The following is a 16,656-nucleotide window of genomic DNA, read 5'->3' as shown; positions in this document are numbered from 1 at the left end:
TTAATAAGGAAAAATAAAGAAAAAAAGAAAAAAAGAACAATAACAAAAAATAATCAGACATCAAAATATATAGAACATGGTAAATTTACATATTCAAAACAAACAGACAGAACTATAAAATATATTTTTACTTCTTATAGCTGTACTTTCAAGGGAGAAACACCTTGCTATCTGTTGAATCCAATTTTTATATCCATAGAGGCTTGCAGCTTTTTTTTTAAACCTGATAATCTCCTGTTGCCTATTAAAGAGCTGCCTGCTTGCACAGAAGCCTTAAACATTTCTGAAAACCTGTTTTATGCACTTCAGCAGTAGTATCAGTCTTAAGGTTGGGTAGTATAATGGCTTGCATCCCATATATAATCTCAAAGGGAGTTAAGCCTAGATGGAAAGGAGAATTCCTAACCCTATAAAGGGCAAAGGGGAGGAGCATTACCCAGTTAGAGCGAGTCTCCAAGGTCCATTTAGTTAAGGTCTCTTTTAATGTTTTATTTATTTTCTCTATCTCTCCTGAAATTGGGACCTAGATGCACAATGCAATCTCCAATTTGCATCTTATGTCAATCATACTTAGGGCCTCTTGGACCCCAGGACCTTAGTCTGGGACCTGGGTGCCATCTTGGGACATTCTCTAAACCAGTGACCTGCCTTCTTGCAACATGTACAACGGTTCTTGCCCAGTGGTGGTCTGTGTCATCCTTTGGATTCTTTATCATTGACGCTTTGCTAATCTCTAGGGTTTGGAATATTGTTGGCCAGTAAGATCTTTGCCAGATTCTGGTCAGGAGAAGACTGATTAATGAAAGCCAACGCAACTGTACGTATATGTCCAGGCTTCTCTGGATCTATATGTGTATACCTGCGGAAGGATTCCTTAATCCTTTCAAGAAAGGCAGCTGGAATTTCATCTGTCCCCTGTCTGACATCATTCACCTTGGCCAAATTAATAGGACATCTTGTGGCCACCTTGAGACGTGCCAGTAGAGTCTGCTGGTAGAGTAGGAGATGATCCCTATCTGCAGCCATGTTGGAATCCCAATTGGGCCTCTTGTAGGGAAAGTGGTTGGGACTCCTGCAGTGTCTGGGACATTTTTCAATGCTTCTGAAATAATATGTCTGCTCCCTTCTATGGCAGACAAAACTTTTAAAAACTGCTGACAATCAACCCAGGTGGGCTGGTGGGTAAAAAGAACAGTTTCAAAGAGATCAATCAAATCCCTAGAAGTGTCAGAGAACCTGGAATTCTGAGTTCTCCAGTTATCTGGTTTCCTCAGAGGGAGAGGATGCCCAGCAGATCTGGGTCCTTGACAGTCGGCCAGATACTGGTTCCAACAAGATAAAGGGGCTGGAGCTAGCTGGGGAAGGCATAGGGAGCAGCTTAAAGAGGAGGAGGTAGGGCAAGTTCACATCCTGATGTAAAGCCTATTAATTCATTAAGTAAATAAGCAATAAAGAAAAAAGGAGATACGGCAGTAGCCACTGAGTGCTAAGAAAGAGGAGAAAGGGTTTTAATAGGGAGGGGGCACTGAGGAGTCTGCACAAACATCCACAGCTGAGCAGAGCTGGATGCACTAAACTTGAGTTTCCTGAACAAAGAAACCAGGAAAACCCACAAAACACCTCAATGTTTTTATTCATTTTGTATTTTATTTGTAAGGTTTGGTATAAAGGCAAGAGGGTTTCTGGGACCTTATTCTGTGTAAAGACAGGACCATGGGGGATCTGTTCCTTCTGGAATCTGTGCGTGTATGTGTTTATCTGTGGAATTAAAATGATGATATTTTAAAATCTGACTGAAGATATTAATATTTTTGGACATGAGACAAATCAACACCTCTAAGTTTGGTCCTGGACCATCAGAGTTAAACTCTATAAAACATTTTAAAATTTATCAGGTATTTTAATATAATAATCCTTGGATAGTCTAACAAAAAACTTAAAAACAGTTTCTCACCCCTTTGGGGGAGATCAGAAGACCTTGGTATTTAGTTTATTATTCTTACAAGTTAAAATCAAGTCATGCTGTTTAATCCAAGTAAACAAAAACTGCAGTTATTACAATATATCACGTCAAAAAATCTTTATAATATGTTGTTCTTCATTTAAAAAGGCTGGAGATTCTTGAATGAAAAATGTTTGCTTATGCTCTTTTATAGGACAAAAAGGACTACAGCTCCATGTTAGCCCAGCGTTATGCAGGGTTATATTCAGATCATTGTTAAATATTATATAAAGTATATGCCTGGATGCCTGTACCTAAAATAAATGATTTAATGCTGTTTCTTTCTGGCCTATGGATTTGGTATGGCCAGAATAGTCTATTTTCGCTGAAGCCTGCAGGCTAAGTATAGTTAGTTCTCTGTTTAATGCTAAATAAAACTTTTGTCCTTTAATTTTTGCTGTTAAGTTTTAATACAATATGATAGGATTAATAAGATTTGGTAGCCCCTTTATAAATTATGTTTGATTAAATTTTTGCTTTGATTTTATTTTAAAAAGAGCAGATTTAAAGTTATGCTAAAGAGTATAGTTGAGTACACAAGATTAAATTTTACCTAATCTCTTTGTTTAGGTTGTTTTTTTAAAGGTTAATATTAAAATGGGTAACCATAAAGTTTGCCTATATAGATCTACCTAATATTTGATTCTAAAACATACATTTAAAATATTTGGCAAATTTAAACATTATAACATCCTGTTTTATAGGATGCAGTTTAGAGCAGATGATGAAGTTAGAAAAAGAGTAACTCAAATATGCTGGCTCTCAGACTTGTCAAAGATCTGAAAAATATGGCATTTTAACATATGTAAGCTTATTATGACAGAGTCCAACCTGTTGAGCCACAAGAAAATAAATTAATTCAGTTTTTAAAGGTACAGCCTATAGATTTTCCATTTTAAATAAAAGTTATTCCAATTGTTGATACTTTAATGATATTTACTGATGATTCATTATCTGGTGTTGCTGTCTATGCTTATGAAAGCAAAACAATGTCTTTTCAAGTGTTTAGCACATCTGTGCAAATAGGAGTTATCTACAGTATTGGCTGTGTTTCAAAAGTTTTAATAAGCAGTTTTAAACATTTTTACAGATAGTGTGTATGTAGCTCACTCTTTGCCTAGGTTAGAGACTAGGCAGGTCAAATCCAGATATTTTCTCCTGCTGGAATTTTATTTTTTACAAATTCAAAACTTGGTACAGGAAAGACACTTTCCCTTTTTTATAGAACATTTAAGGGCTCATTCTAATTTGCTAGGACACCTGTCTAAAGAAAATGCATTGGTAGATAAAGCCACTAAAGTTTATTGTTGACAGTTAAAAAGAGCCCAGGATACCCATAACAAGCATCATCTTAATAGTCATAGTGAAACCTTAAATATGGGTTGACTAAAAACCAGGCCATACTATAATCAAGGCTTGCAGTACTTGTCCTCAATTTCAGCCTCTTCCTCGTTTGGGAGTCAATCCTAAAAGGATTGGTTCCAAATCAAATTTGGCAAATGGATATTACTCATATTCCTAAATTTGGAAAATTAAAATATGTACATGTTTGCATTGATACCTATTCTGGATTTATTTTTGCCACTCCTCAACCAGGAGAAGCTGCAAAAAAAAAATGTTATTGCTCATTGTCTACAGGCTTTTAATGTTCAACGAGTTCCTAAGCAATCAAAAACTGACAGTAGAGCAGGATATACTAACAAATCTTTTAAAAGATTTTGTCAACAGTTTCAAGTTTCCCATACAACTGGAATATCTTACAGTCCTCAAGGACAAGGCATGCTAGAGCATGCCCACTAAACAATTAAGATTTATTTGCAAAAAACAAAGAAGGGGGAGCCACTCCCATGGACACCTAAATTAAAAACAAAATGGATCTGAAATTTTAAAATTTGGATAAGCATGGAAAATCTGCATCAGATAGATATTTGCATACAAAAACCAAAAATAAATTTTACTAAAGTAAAATGGAGAAATCTTTTAACAAATCAATGGCATGCACCCGACCCTGTGCTCATATGGGGACAAGGAGTTGTCTGTGTTTTCTCTGTAGGAAAATGATGCAGCTTGATGGCTACTTGAATGCCTGGTGCAACAAGTGGATGAGGAGTTTTCTCCTGATAATGATAATGATGTCAAAGAAGACCCCGCCAGTCAAGATGACTGCTATGTGCTGCCCTCAAGGAAGAATGTTGTTTTTACATGGACTATTCTGGGGTTGTGAAAGACAGCATGGCTAAAGTTAGAGAGGGCTTGGAGAGGAGAAAAACACAGAGAGAACAAGAGGAAAGTTGGTTTCATAATTGGTTTTCAACCTCTCCCTGGCTCACCACTCTCCTCCCTTCAATCTTGGGACCCATGGTGGGCTTCCTTCTTCTCATATCTTTCAGCCTATGAGCCATCAAAAGGCTTACTAGTTTTGTAAAAGAAAAAATTGACTCCCTGGCATCTAAACACATACAAGTTCATTATCACAGACTTAATTTGGCTGACAGAGGCTTAGCTGAGCCCAAGGAAGACTGGTAACAGTCAACACATGGGTCTTGATTGTGTTTGGCTCTCATGAGAACAGCATAAAACTCACATAATGCTTGCCTGATCTGGCATGGGGACCACATGAGTATAGGACAAGGTACCACAGGGGAAGGACCTAATTGTCCACTTCTGAGTTCCCTGAGAAGCAAACCTGATTGCATAGAGGTTGGTGTTTGATTACCCCTAACCACAACCTGCTGGGGATGCCCTCAGGTGTTGATGGGGTCTTCGTCTCCTCCCCAAAAAGACACCCAAAAAGGCTGCAAAACGCCCTGGGAGGATCAGGTCTCTACTTCCCCTCTGTGGTTAATGCCAGCTGTCTTCAAAAGACCTCAGGTTCATAACCTACCTGCCAGCCTCTTAAATTATTTGAGAAAGGGAGGGGATGCTGGGAGCCAAGGCCAGCTAGTTGAAAGTTACAGACAGCTGCAAGGTCGTAGGTGAGAGATTTACATTTCTGGCACCTATGAGACTTCTGTGTGTCAGGCTAGATATTTTCAGATATCTTAGCTGACATTCTTGTTGTATCTCTTTTAGTAAACTTTCTTTTGTTTTACTGCATCATCATTAAATGCCCTGTTATCTTTTGTAAACTATATTGCTGACACATTTTCCCTTCCTGCCTTCTCCCTATAAAATTGTGTGAAAAATTTTCAATAAATGAGAGTGAGATCAGAGTATAGACTTGCGCTCATTCTTTTGTGTCTCTTGTCGCCTCCACCATTCTTTTTGCCACTCCATAAGAAACTGTTGAACTCCCTCTGAACGGGACAAACTCCCACTCCCATCCTAGGAGAAGATTAGAAGTGAAAAGGGCTGAAGACCTCTTCTATCAAATTCCTGCTGATTAGGGTCAATGGGTCTGTAGGGATTACCAAAATAAAATTATTAGGATACCAACAGTCCAGTCTAAAGACCAATACCAAGTAGCAACATGAAGTCAGAAAAAGCTGCCAGACTCAGCTGAATTGCCTGGAGAAGTTCTCTGAAATATTTCTCTCTTCAACGTCAAGTGTCAGAGCACTAATAGAAGCACAGACGTGTCAACCCAAAAATTGAAGCCTCACTGTATGGGAACCTATATATATCTCCTCTCCTCAGAGTCCTCCCAGAGATGGTCTCAGCTCTCCAAAGTCACATCACTTGCAGGTAGGAGGTCAGAACAAAATATCACATACTCTATCACCAGCCAACCTACAGGAAAACATCATGTGCCCCACTTGCAGTAAAACATACAAGACAAAACTGAGTCGTCAAGGAAATCAGAAACTTCCACTTCATATTCTCATTTCTGTTTAAAAATGTGTTTTTACCTTTTACATTAACATGCTTCACACAATAAGAATAATCATAATTATGCGAACCATAAGACTAGAACTATATATCAAATAATAGCCAAACAAAGCATTAAATTTCTATCAATAAACAATAATTAAACAAAAAAGCTTTTATATTTCCAAAGCCATACAAAATAACCTGAATTTCTATCAATATACAATAGTTACACAAAATAACCTTAAATTTTTATCCACATACAATACAAAATAACCTTAAATTTTTATCAATATACATTAATTCATACCTAGCAAAGTAACACATCAAACGACCTAGAATATCATCCCCACCTTTTGAGAATGGGGATATCCTGTAGACAAAGATATCTCTTGAGTGTCCTATAAAATCTGGGATATTGGCCATGTCCCAGGAAAGCTAGCTGAATCTTTTTTGTCCATTATTTCTGTTGTCTGTCTAGTCTTTGTGTTGTGTTTGGGGTAGCCCTTTTGAAGATGATTTGCATGCAAATTTTAGAAAAATCAGTAAGTGAGGTAAAACAAAACAAAACAAAACAAAACAAAACAAAACAAAACAAAACAAAACAAAACAGTTGGCAGGAGTGAATCACCCGGGCTATTGCTTTTCGAAGACACTCATGTCTCAGGTGATAAGAGGTTTTCCCTGGTCAGATCTAATCTTTGTAAGTCTTGTTGGTAAGCATATTATGTCATTCCCTGTAGATACATAAGCCTAACCACATCCACATCTCAAAACTATTGCAGATTTCCTTTCTATTACTGCATCCTTATAGTATATTAGTTGACCCAGCTCTTCCGTTTATTTTCAGTAAGCCAATGTCTCTCAGCTGTTGTTCCTTTTTTTCAACATTAAGAAAATGTAGTCTATTGGTTATGCTAACCTCTGTAGTTCCTGTTTTCTTCCCTAAGTTCTTTCTCTCCACAATTTCCTCCATTTGTGTTTTCTTTAATTTTTCCAATTCTATCTTCAGATCTTGAGCGGTTTTGTTGATTTCCTTCACCTGTCTGACTGTATTTTCGGGTTTTTCCTTCAATTCCTTCAGCTGTTTGTTTCAACAGTCTTCTGTTTCTTTTATTTCATTCAGTGATTTAAGCATTTCCTCTCTAAAGGCCACAAACTGTTTGGCTGCAGCTTCCTGTATTTCTTTGCAGGTGGCCATAATCTGTTTGAGTTTATCTTCCTCTAGTTCTTTATGAATTTTACTTGTTTCCTCTGTTATCCTCTTCACGAGCATAGACGTTAGGTCATCTTCTTTAACTTCAAATATCCTCGGGTGTCCAGGGCTACTTGCCCCTGGATAACTGGGTTCTGGAGATGCCATATTGCTCTATCTTTTGTTGATTGAGCATTTATGCTGGCTTCTACTCATTGCACTATCTTAGTTGTTTGGTGTTATTTTCTGGTGGTGACTGGAATCCTGTGGTGGAGAGAATCCCCTTGGCAGGAAGATGGATTTTCCTGAAGGAAGCATCTATTCTAAGATGTGATTGGTTCTTTCTTCAACTGCTTCTCTTGTAGGATTATAATACCTGTAATGTGCTTCATAGTGTAATATGCAAAGAATTGTTTTGTCTTATTGGCTACATATGTGGGAGCATTATCGGTCTTAATTTGTGTACATATCCCCTTAATTGCCATTCTTTCTAATAAGTGTATAATTGCACAATCATCCTTTGAAGAACTTGAAGCAGTTGCCCATTGAAAGCCTGAGTATGTATCAATGGTATGGTGTATATACCTTTGTTTTCCAAATTTTGCAAAATGAAAAACATTCATCTCCCAGGTTTCATTTTGTGTTTGGTCCCCTTAAAGTTACTACCAGTAGGTAACAGAATTTGGTTATATAGAGAACATGTAGGATATATATATTTTTTATTATATTTTCCTTAGCTTGTTGCCAATGTTTTCTTGAAACATTTCTCATTAACATGATGTTTCTCATGAAATTTAGAGGCTTCTAAAATGTTTCATATTCGTAATTGGTCATTTTCCTCACTTGCTTGTGGCTGGCAAACCTGTATGTGACCAAATGGATAGTTTCTACTTATGATGACCTGTTGTAATCACAGAAAGAATGAAGTTATTTCTGAGCCTGGTTTAACAGGATCAAATTCAGCAGTCTCTATATGCAAAACAACTCTTTCTGCATATAAATAATCAGTAATTATATTAAGAGATCCTGGAAAATATAATAATACCATAAGGATTGCATACAATTGTGAGATTTGAATTGAGGTAAATGGACTTTTGGTCACCTTGCTTATTTTGTCTGACTTATAATCTGCAACCATCTTGTTTGCATCAGTCTAGAATGTTGGTGCCTCTGGAATTGCTGTTCTCTTTACAATAAGTGGAAGAATCCAATTTGTTCTTTTTATCAAATGAATTGATCCACTGTTAGGATATTTATTATTAATTTCTCCCAATTAGACAAGCGATTTGCCAATAATCATTGATCAACCACACTGACATTATCTCAGTATTAGTAAGAGGCACTACAATTTCAGACATATCTCTTCTTTTATAATGTGTTCAGAAATATTTTCTATATATGTTGGGACCAATTAAATAATGATGAGGCACAAAACAGATCTGATATGAAACAGCTTTCTTAGATGGGAATGAAGAGAGAGAGAGAGAGAAGAGAGAGGAGAGAAGGAGAGAGGAAGACATGATGGAAGGAAGAGATTGAATTTAGTTGATTGCAACAAATGCATGTCAACAGGGGTTCTTTGGGCTGATACATGTCTGGAATGGATTGAGCAGAACCCATGACCAGGGACCCGAACAAAGAGGAAAACAAACATGAACCTGTAATGATATGAGAAGGGAAAAAGAAGACATTTCCTTTTTTAAGATCAGGGTTAATCACTGCTGTGAAAAACAACTGTTGGGAAGAGCAACTTTTGCTCATGCAGAAGACACCTAGATGCTTCCAAGCATACACAGGAGAGGTTTCAACCATCTGTAAGTGGACATACACAGGATCTGAGGCACTTTCTTGACTCCATGTGCACATACATCTCTGTATACAAAATCTTACAAATAAAATATAAAATGAATAAAAATATTGAAGTCATTTGTGGGTTTCTTTGGTTTATAGGTTTAGGAAAGTCAAGGTTAGTGCATCCAACTCTGCTCAGCTGTGGATTTTTGTACATACTCCTCTTTGCCCATACCCTATTAACCCATTCCTCTTTTTTATTAGCACTTGTTGTCTACTGCTGCAACTCCACTTTTCTCCATTACTTAATTACTTACTTAATTAATTAATTGGCTTTACATCAGGATGTGAACTTACCCTACCACCTCCTCTGTAAGCTCCTCCCTATGCCTCCCCCTTCCTTTCTTCCCCACCAACGTTATTTCCAGAGAAGGATAGACCTCTGATGGATAGTAACCCCCTTGGAATGTCAAGTAGGACTGGGCACATCTCTTATTGAGGCTAGTCCAGGCAGTCCAGTTGGAAGAAAGTGATCCAAAGGCAGGCAACAAGGAACCTCTACTCCCATTGTTGGGGAATCCATATCATGACCAAGCTGCACATCTGCTATATGAGTGTTCACGGTCTGTGTCCAGCCCATGCTTGGTTTTTGGTTGGTGGTCCAGTCTCTCTGAGCCCACATGGGCCCAGGTTACTTGATTCCCTAAGCCTTTTAGTGCTGTCCTTGACCCCTCTGGCTCCCTCAAGCCTTCCTCCCACTCTTCCACAAAACTCCCTGAGCTCAGCCTATTAATTGCCTGTTGGTCTTTGCATCCATTTCCATCTGCTGCTGAATGCAGTCCTTCAAAAGACAATTATGCTAGGCTCCTGTCTGCAAGCACATCAGAGTTTCATTAATAGTGTCAGGGTGTGGCTCTCTCACATGGGATGGCTCTCAAGTTGGTCTGCTCATTAGCTAGGCATTCCCTCAATCTCCACACACTTTAATCCTTACATTTCTTGTTGGTGAGACACATTTTAGGTCACAGCTTTTATGACTGAGTGGGTCTCGCCCTCTCTCCAGTGAGAGTTCTGCATGAATACAGAAAGTTTCCATATCCCCAGCTGCTAGGAGTCCCAGCTAGTGTCATTCCCCATAGACTCCCGGGAGCCACCTCTCAGAGATGTCCCATCTTAGCAATTTCTCTTCTCTCTCAAGGTCCTTCCTTTCTGGCCCACAATCTTTCTCTCCCCCCCCCAATGATCCCACCACTGTTTTCCTCCCCATCCACTCTCCCACCTAGCTCTCTCCTTCCACCTATTTCAGTTTCCATTTTATTTTCGTTCTAAGTGAGATTAAAGTATCCTCCCTTGGGCCCTCCTTGGCTTCTTTGGGTCTGTGGATTGTAGCATGATTATCCTCTACCAAATGGCTAATGCCCCCTTATAAGTGAGTACATACCATGATCCCTTCACTTGTGGCAGTTTAACTACTGTAACAAAATTCATGTGATGTCTCCTCTTGTTAAAAACTTGATTACTTCTGGAATTAACTCATACCCCAAACTGGAGCATCTACCTGTGAGAAAGTTTTACTTAACCTCACCTAGGAGAGCAATGGGAAAATTCCCTTTCCACAGACTGTTGACTGTGGTATGTGGTCACAAATTCTTTGCACACCACCCCATCTTAGCAGCTAGCTCTCCAATGTTCAGAGCCCTGTTTGAACATGAGATGGAAGAGAGATGAAAGAACTTCTTTGAGGTACCTCACAGAGAGCTGCAAGTCTTCAAGGAGATGATGGGCTTCATTTACATGGGGGAGGCACCAAACCTACACACCATGGTTGCAGATGTGCTGCTAAAGCAACTCAAGAATTTCAGCTCTTCCTCCTCCACTCCAATTCCAATCCTCCAGTCTTATCCTTATAGCTGCAACAGAATACCAGCTGCAACCTTCCTTTCCATCTGCCAACAACTGTGGGTCTCACAGACAATCCCCTTTAAAATCCCTCTCCACAACTCCTTGCCCTGTTGCAGCTTCCAGCTAAGCATGAACTTCTTGGTCATCCACAGACCAGTCCTGCATGTCCTATAGTCCTGTGTGTAGATCCTACCCTCTCCTTCATTACCTGTAGATCCACAATCAGCAATCTCATCCCCGACATTATGGCAGACCTTCTGGTGTGACCTTTTTTCATTGTCTCCCCAAATTTCAAAGAGACAAAATAAGTAGACACTGGGGGAAGACTCTCCTCCCTCCTGTGAATCCCTTCAGACTTCTAGCAGATCCCCATTCCTAAGAGTCACTGACCAATACCCAGAAACACACTTTATCTTGAACCTCCCAGTGGCCAGAACTTTTAGATACAAATATTTTCTTTTAGAAAACAAATAACGATCACACGCTTTAGAAATCCAGGGAGAACCCTCCTCAATTCCTGGTGGGAATGTAAACTTGTACAACCAATTTGGAAATCAACCTGGTGCTTTCTCAGATAATTAGAAATAGTGCTACCTCAAGATCCTGCTATACCACTCCTAGGCATATATCCAAAAAACGCTCAAGTATACAACAAGGACATTTGCTCAATCACGTTTGTAGCAGATTTATTCATAATAGCCAGAACCTATTAAAGCAGATGCTGACACTCACAATCAAACTTTGGGCAGAGTGCAGGGCATCTGATAAAAGAAGGACAAGATAGAAAGAACTGGAAGAGTCTGGAGCTCCAAAAGGAAAACAACAGAACCAAAATTATGGGCCTAGGAGACTTTTCTGAGACTGATACTCCAACCAAGGACCATTCATGGAGATAACCTATATCACCTGCACAGAGGTAGCCCATGGCAGCTCAGTTTCCAAATAGGCTTTCTGATAATGGGTACAGTGGCTGGCTCTTAGATCACCTCCCCGTGAGTGGAGAGCACCCAGACCGGACCACATTGGAAGACTATGAAAAACAGTCCTGAAGAGACCTGATAGACTAGAGTCAGATGGAAGGGGAGGAGATCCTCCACTATCAGTGGACTTAGGTAGGGGCATGGGAGGAAATAATGGAGGGAGGGCAGCATTGGGAAGGGACCATCGTGGAGATACAGCTGGGATACAAAGTGAATAAACTGTAATATTTAAAAAATCATATTAAAATATTTTAAAAAGAGAAAAACAGTTAAAAAAGAAAGAAGAAATCTAGCATAACTGTCTTCTGAAAAACTTCATGTAAGAGCTGAGGTAAAGAGATACAAAGACCCACATCCAAACAATAGGCAGAGATCATGGAGTCTTGTGAAAAAGTGTGGGAAAAGATTTAGGGTGTCAGAGGTTTCAAGGACACTAAAAGGAGACCTTCAGAGTAAACTAACCAGGGTCCATAGGGGCTCACAGAGACTGGGCCAGCAACTAAAGAGCATGCATGGGCTGGACCTTGTCCTCCCCCTATATATATATATATATCAAATGTGACAATTGGAGCATTTTAGTTTTTTCCCATACCTGAGCTGCCTTATTTGGCCTCACTGGGAAACCATATGCTTAGCTCTAGTGTGACTTGATGTGCCAGAGAAGGCTGGAATTCATAGGGACATATCCCCTTCTCTGGTGAGAAGGGGAGGGGAAAATGTGGGGTGTAAGTGGGCACTGGGAGAAGAGAATAAAAGAGAGAAAAGAAATTGTAAACTTAACTTATTAATTAGTTAAGTAATTAATTCGATAATTCAGAGGTAAAAAAAGAGACAAACAAAAATTAGAGGCGGTAAGTAAATACCTTGAAGAAAGCCATAAAGCCAAATGAAAAAAAAAAAAAGAGCATCAGTAACAACAAAAACAATGTTGTAGAAACTCAATAAAACTCTTGAATACCTAAAAATGGAAATAGATTCAATTAAATGAAAACAAACTGAGGGAACTCTAGAAATGGAAAATGGAGTAAGTGAACAGGAAATATAGACACAAGCATTACTAACAAAATACAAGGTAAGGACTAGAGATCTCAGGTACTGAAGATACAATAAAAGGAAATGAAAACATTAACTCCAAAAAAATTTCCTGAGTCAAATATTCCATGATTTCTTGGACATTATGAAAAAAACAAACTTAAGAATAATAGGACTTGAAGGAGCAATGAATCCCAGCTCAAAGGCCCAGAAAATATTTTAAACAAAATCATATAAGAAACCTCCCCCTGAAGATCCTTGAACTCATTGACACAGGAGACAACTTCCTGAACAGAACACCAACAACACAGACTCTAAGACTGACAATCAATAAGCGGGACCTCATGAAACTGTAAAGCTTCTGTAAAACAAAGGATACTGTCATCAGAACAAAACAACAGCCTACAGATTGGAAAAGGATCTTCAGCAGCCCTGTATCTGACAGAGGGCCAATATCCAGAATATCTAAAGAACGTAAGAAGTTAATGCAACAAATTAATGTCACCGGCCTGCAGTGAAACCTGGATACCACCTGAGTGAGGGCTGGGCGGAAGGAGACAGGGCAACACAAAGAGGGACACTAAGTCTAGGCTCTGATCTAGGTGTCCTTTACTGAAAGTCAGGTTAACACTTAAGTAGCAGGAAAGTACAAGCAGTTTCTCACGGAGGCAATTTTACTTAGCCAAAACACAGAGGGCTCACTCAAGGTTACACAGAACCTGCTGTCTGGTTACCATGATTTCATGGAATTTATTGTCTAGTTCTCAGGGTCAGAGCCCTCTGCTGAAGAATTGCCAGGGTCAATCTCTGAGAGACCAAGCTCTAGATAGGAACCAGGGCCAAGAGGCCGAATTCCACTGCTGAGATGCCCACTCTAGTTTGCCATTAACTTCAAATGGGCTGCCACAAATTAAGTAATCCAATTAAAATATGTGGAACAGAGCTAAACTGAATTTTCTGTAGAGGAATATAGAATGGGAGAGAAACACTTAAAGAAATGCTCAACATCCTTAGCCATCAGGGAAACAGAAATCAAAACAAACCTCAGATTTCACCTTACTCCCATCAGAATGGCTAAGATCAAAAACTCAACTGAAAACACGTGCTGGAGAGGATGTGGAGAAAGAGGAACCCTACTCCATTGCTGGTAGAAATGCAAACTTGAACAACCATTTTGGAAATCAATCTGGTGCTTTCTCAGATAAATAGGAATAGTGTTACCTCAAGACCCAGCCATACCATTCCTAGGCATATATCCAAATGATACTCAAGTATACATCAAGGACATTTCCTCAACCATGTTCATAGTGTAAGACCTGGGGTCTCACAGCTCAGGAGTTCAAGTTTGTGCCCTTCCCAGGAACTCCCACAGACCATGCTACTCATTGCAAAAGCAAGAGGTTTATTTTAACCATTGCACAATGGGGTCATTTCTGCCTGGTCAACAAAGAGTCGCACCAGGAGACAAAGTCATTTAGGTTTTTAAAAGAAAAAGTGTGGGAAATTTGAAGTCGCAGGTTTGTCATTGGATGAGGAAGCTATAAAGTAAGATAATTGGTTAGTCTTAGGTGCTCAAGCTTGGCCAGTCCTGCCAAGTGTGGATGCAGCTGCAATTGAAAGTGGGGGTGGTTAGCCCATCCTTGAAATTTGGGGTTTCAGACTTTTGGCTGGAGGTCAGAGCTACTCAGAAGAAGGATTGAGGCCATCTGGGTTGGTTGCTAAGAAACAATATCTCAAAGACAAGGGTCTGGTCTTTCTTTTGCTGAGTGAAAGTCATTGCTTGAAGACTTTTTTAAAATCTGTCCTCACAGATAGGTTCACATTACTCAATTCTCTGGAAAGCTTAACCTGAACCTAAAACACAAAACTATAGGCTGTAAAAGACATACAGGTTACAAACTTAGTCTAACCCTTTCAGTACTGCAATACTGGATGTTCAAAGCCAGTATTATAACATCTCAAAGGCAGAATCTTTTGCTTATGGTCATTTTTGGATCATGCTTGCTTAAAAAGTTGTTAGGATATATTAGACAAAGACTAGGGATTATGTAGTTGATGTTAACTAGAACCCAGTACTGCCTGTTAGAAGCTGACCATTGTCTGTAAGAGCCCTAGATTGGCCTCTTTATTTACAAGAAAAGGGGGAATGAAGAGATTAAGTTAGCCTGAGTGACTCCATTTTAAAATGAGGAGGCTTCTTGAGTGTAAACTGAACTCAGGTACCAGGAAATACTGCAGAATGTGACCTGGCAGAAAACAAAGTTTGCTCTTCTAGCAAGTGCTTTCAGGAAATATCACATAATGAATATTTAGTATAAAATAGAGACAATCTCTCTGGCAGTAATTAATGAGAATTGGTTGGGAAAATTCTCCCCAACGATTAAGATGTAGTTTTTAAGAATGGCAATTGTGACTATGCAAACAGTCACCTCTCCCCTATGACTTTTACCCAATCCTGTAACATTGAGGCATGAACCCACATGCTTTCTGTCATAATATCAGGTACACCCCTGCTTGCTATCATGGAAACCCCCTGCTTGCAATCTTTCCCTTTAAAAACTCTGCTCACTCAGAGCTCAGTATCCCAGTTCTCTGCTGCTGCATCAGTGCGACCTGGGTCCCGAGTTTGATCGCTGTACTAATAAAGCTGTCTTGCATGGAGTCATCACATGGTGGACTCTGAGTTTCCCGTGATCATGGTATTACAAGCTGAATTCCTTTTGTCAGTCATTTCTCAAAGAGAACTATCCCACAAAGAGCACTTTCCCCTTTCTCACTCCAAGACTGAGAACCTGTGTGGTCAGAGCCCAAGCTTCCTGCTCCAGAGGATTGCAGCTCTCCTGTAAGAGGCTGCTCCCACTCTCTTGGATTATGCTCTTCTGTGCTCAGTAAGCAAAATTAGGAGCACATTTCTTGCAAAGGAGGTGGCTTGCATTGATCACCTGCAAACATCCAAATGACAGATTTGAGAAAGTAGGTACCAGTTAATTGAAACCTAAAGCCACCTAGGAAACATTCAGTAAAGACACACAAGACATCTAACTAAGGAGCCAAAGTCAAAGGATCGAAGCCAATTGACTGATTTATGCTGTATTTAGGGATGGGCAGCATTGGAGCAAGACTCACAAGAGAGCTGCCTGGTAACTGCTGAGCTGATTGAATCACAGAAACTATTTCTGTGTTCTCTAGGCTTAGTGAGTCTCTCCAGGATGTGAAGAACTGAGAAGAGAAAAGAGATGTAGGTTCCATTTCAAACTTCACTTTACAGAATGGGAAACATCACAAAGCACAATCCTGGGTACAGTTGCCTATATGCTGCACCCTTGGAAACCTGAATAATCTTTGGAAACCTGTATAATCTCTCAGTACTAAAGCCTAGCAGAGCAAGCATGGCAGTTCTAAGGTTGAATGGACAGAATTCACCAGGGGAGGATGCAGAACATGAGGTATTGAATACTTCTATTCTATGATTGAATCGAGAAAACTTTAGGATATTCATAAACCCCACCCTCAAGTAGAGCTTGGCAAATATTTCCAAGGATGATTCTCTGAGAGAAAAGTATAAGACCAGCAAAAAACTGAGAGGATCCATCAAACAGACTGCTGGTCTGTTTGGAATAAAAGGCAGAAGGAACCCCACATTCACAGCTTCCTGGCTCTGCTTCCTGCACAGCATATACAAGGTCTTCCTCCCATCCTCCATGCTGTGAACACTCAGACCCCTTACAAGACAGAGACAACACCCTTCCCTGTCTCTGGCAGGGATGAGTGTAACACAATCACAAAGGTAAACAATAGCTGGAGAGATACTTCCTTCATCCTTTTTTAAGGAACATTGACCATGGTAAGCCCAACACACTTTTGATGTCCTTTTCCCCCTTCCAATATGATAAATTCTGGAACTTAGTAAAGTTCAAACTGGGAGAGCACACCTATTAGAATATTTT

The sequence above is a fragment of the Meriones unguiculatus genome, chromosome 10 (assembly GCF_030254825.1).
Source record: "Meriones unguiculatus strain TT.TT164.6M chromosome 10, Bangor_MerUng_6.1, whole genome shotgun sequence".
In the NCBI taxonomy this organism is placed as follows: domain Eukaryota; kingdom Metazoa; phylum Chordata; class Mammalia; order Rodentia; family Muridae; genus Meriones; species Meriones unguiculatus.
This window is presented reverse-complemented; position numbering follows the sequence as displayed.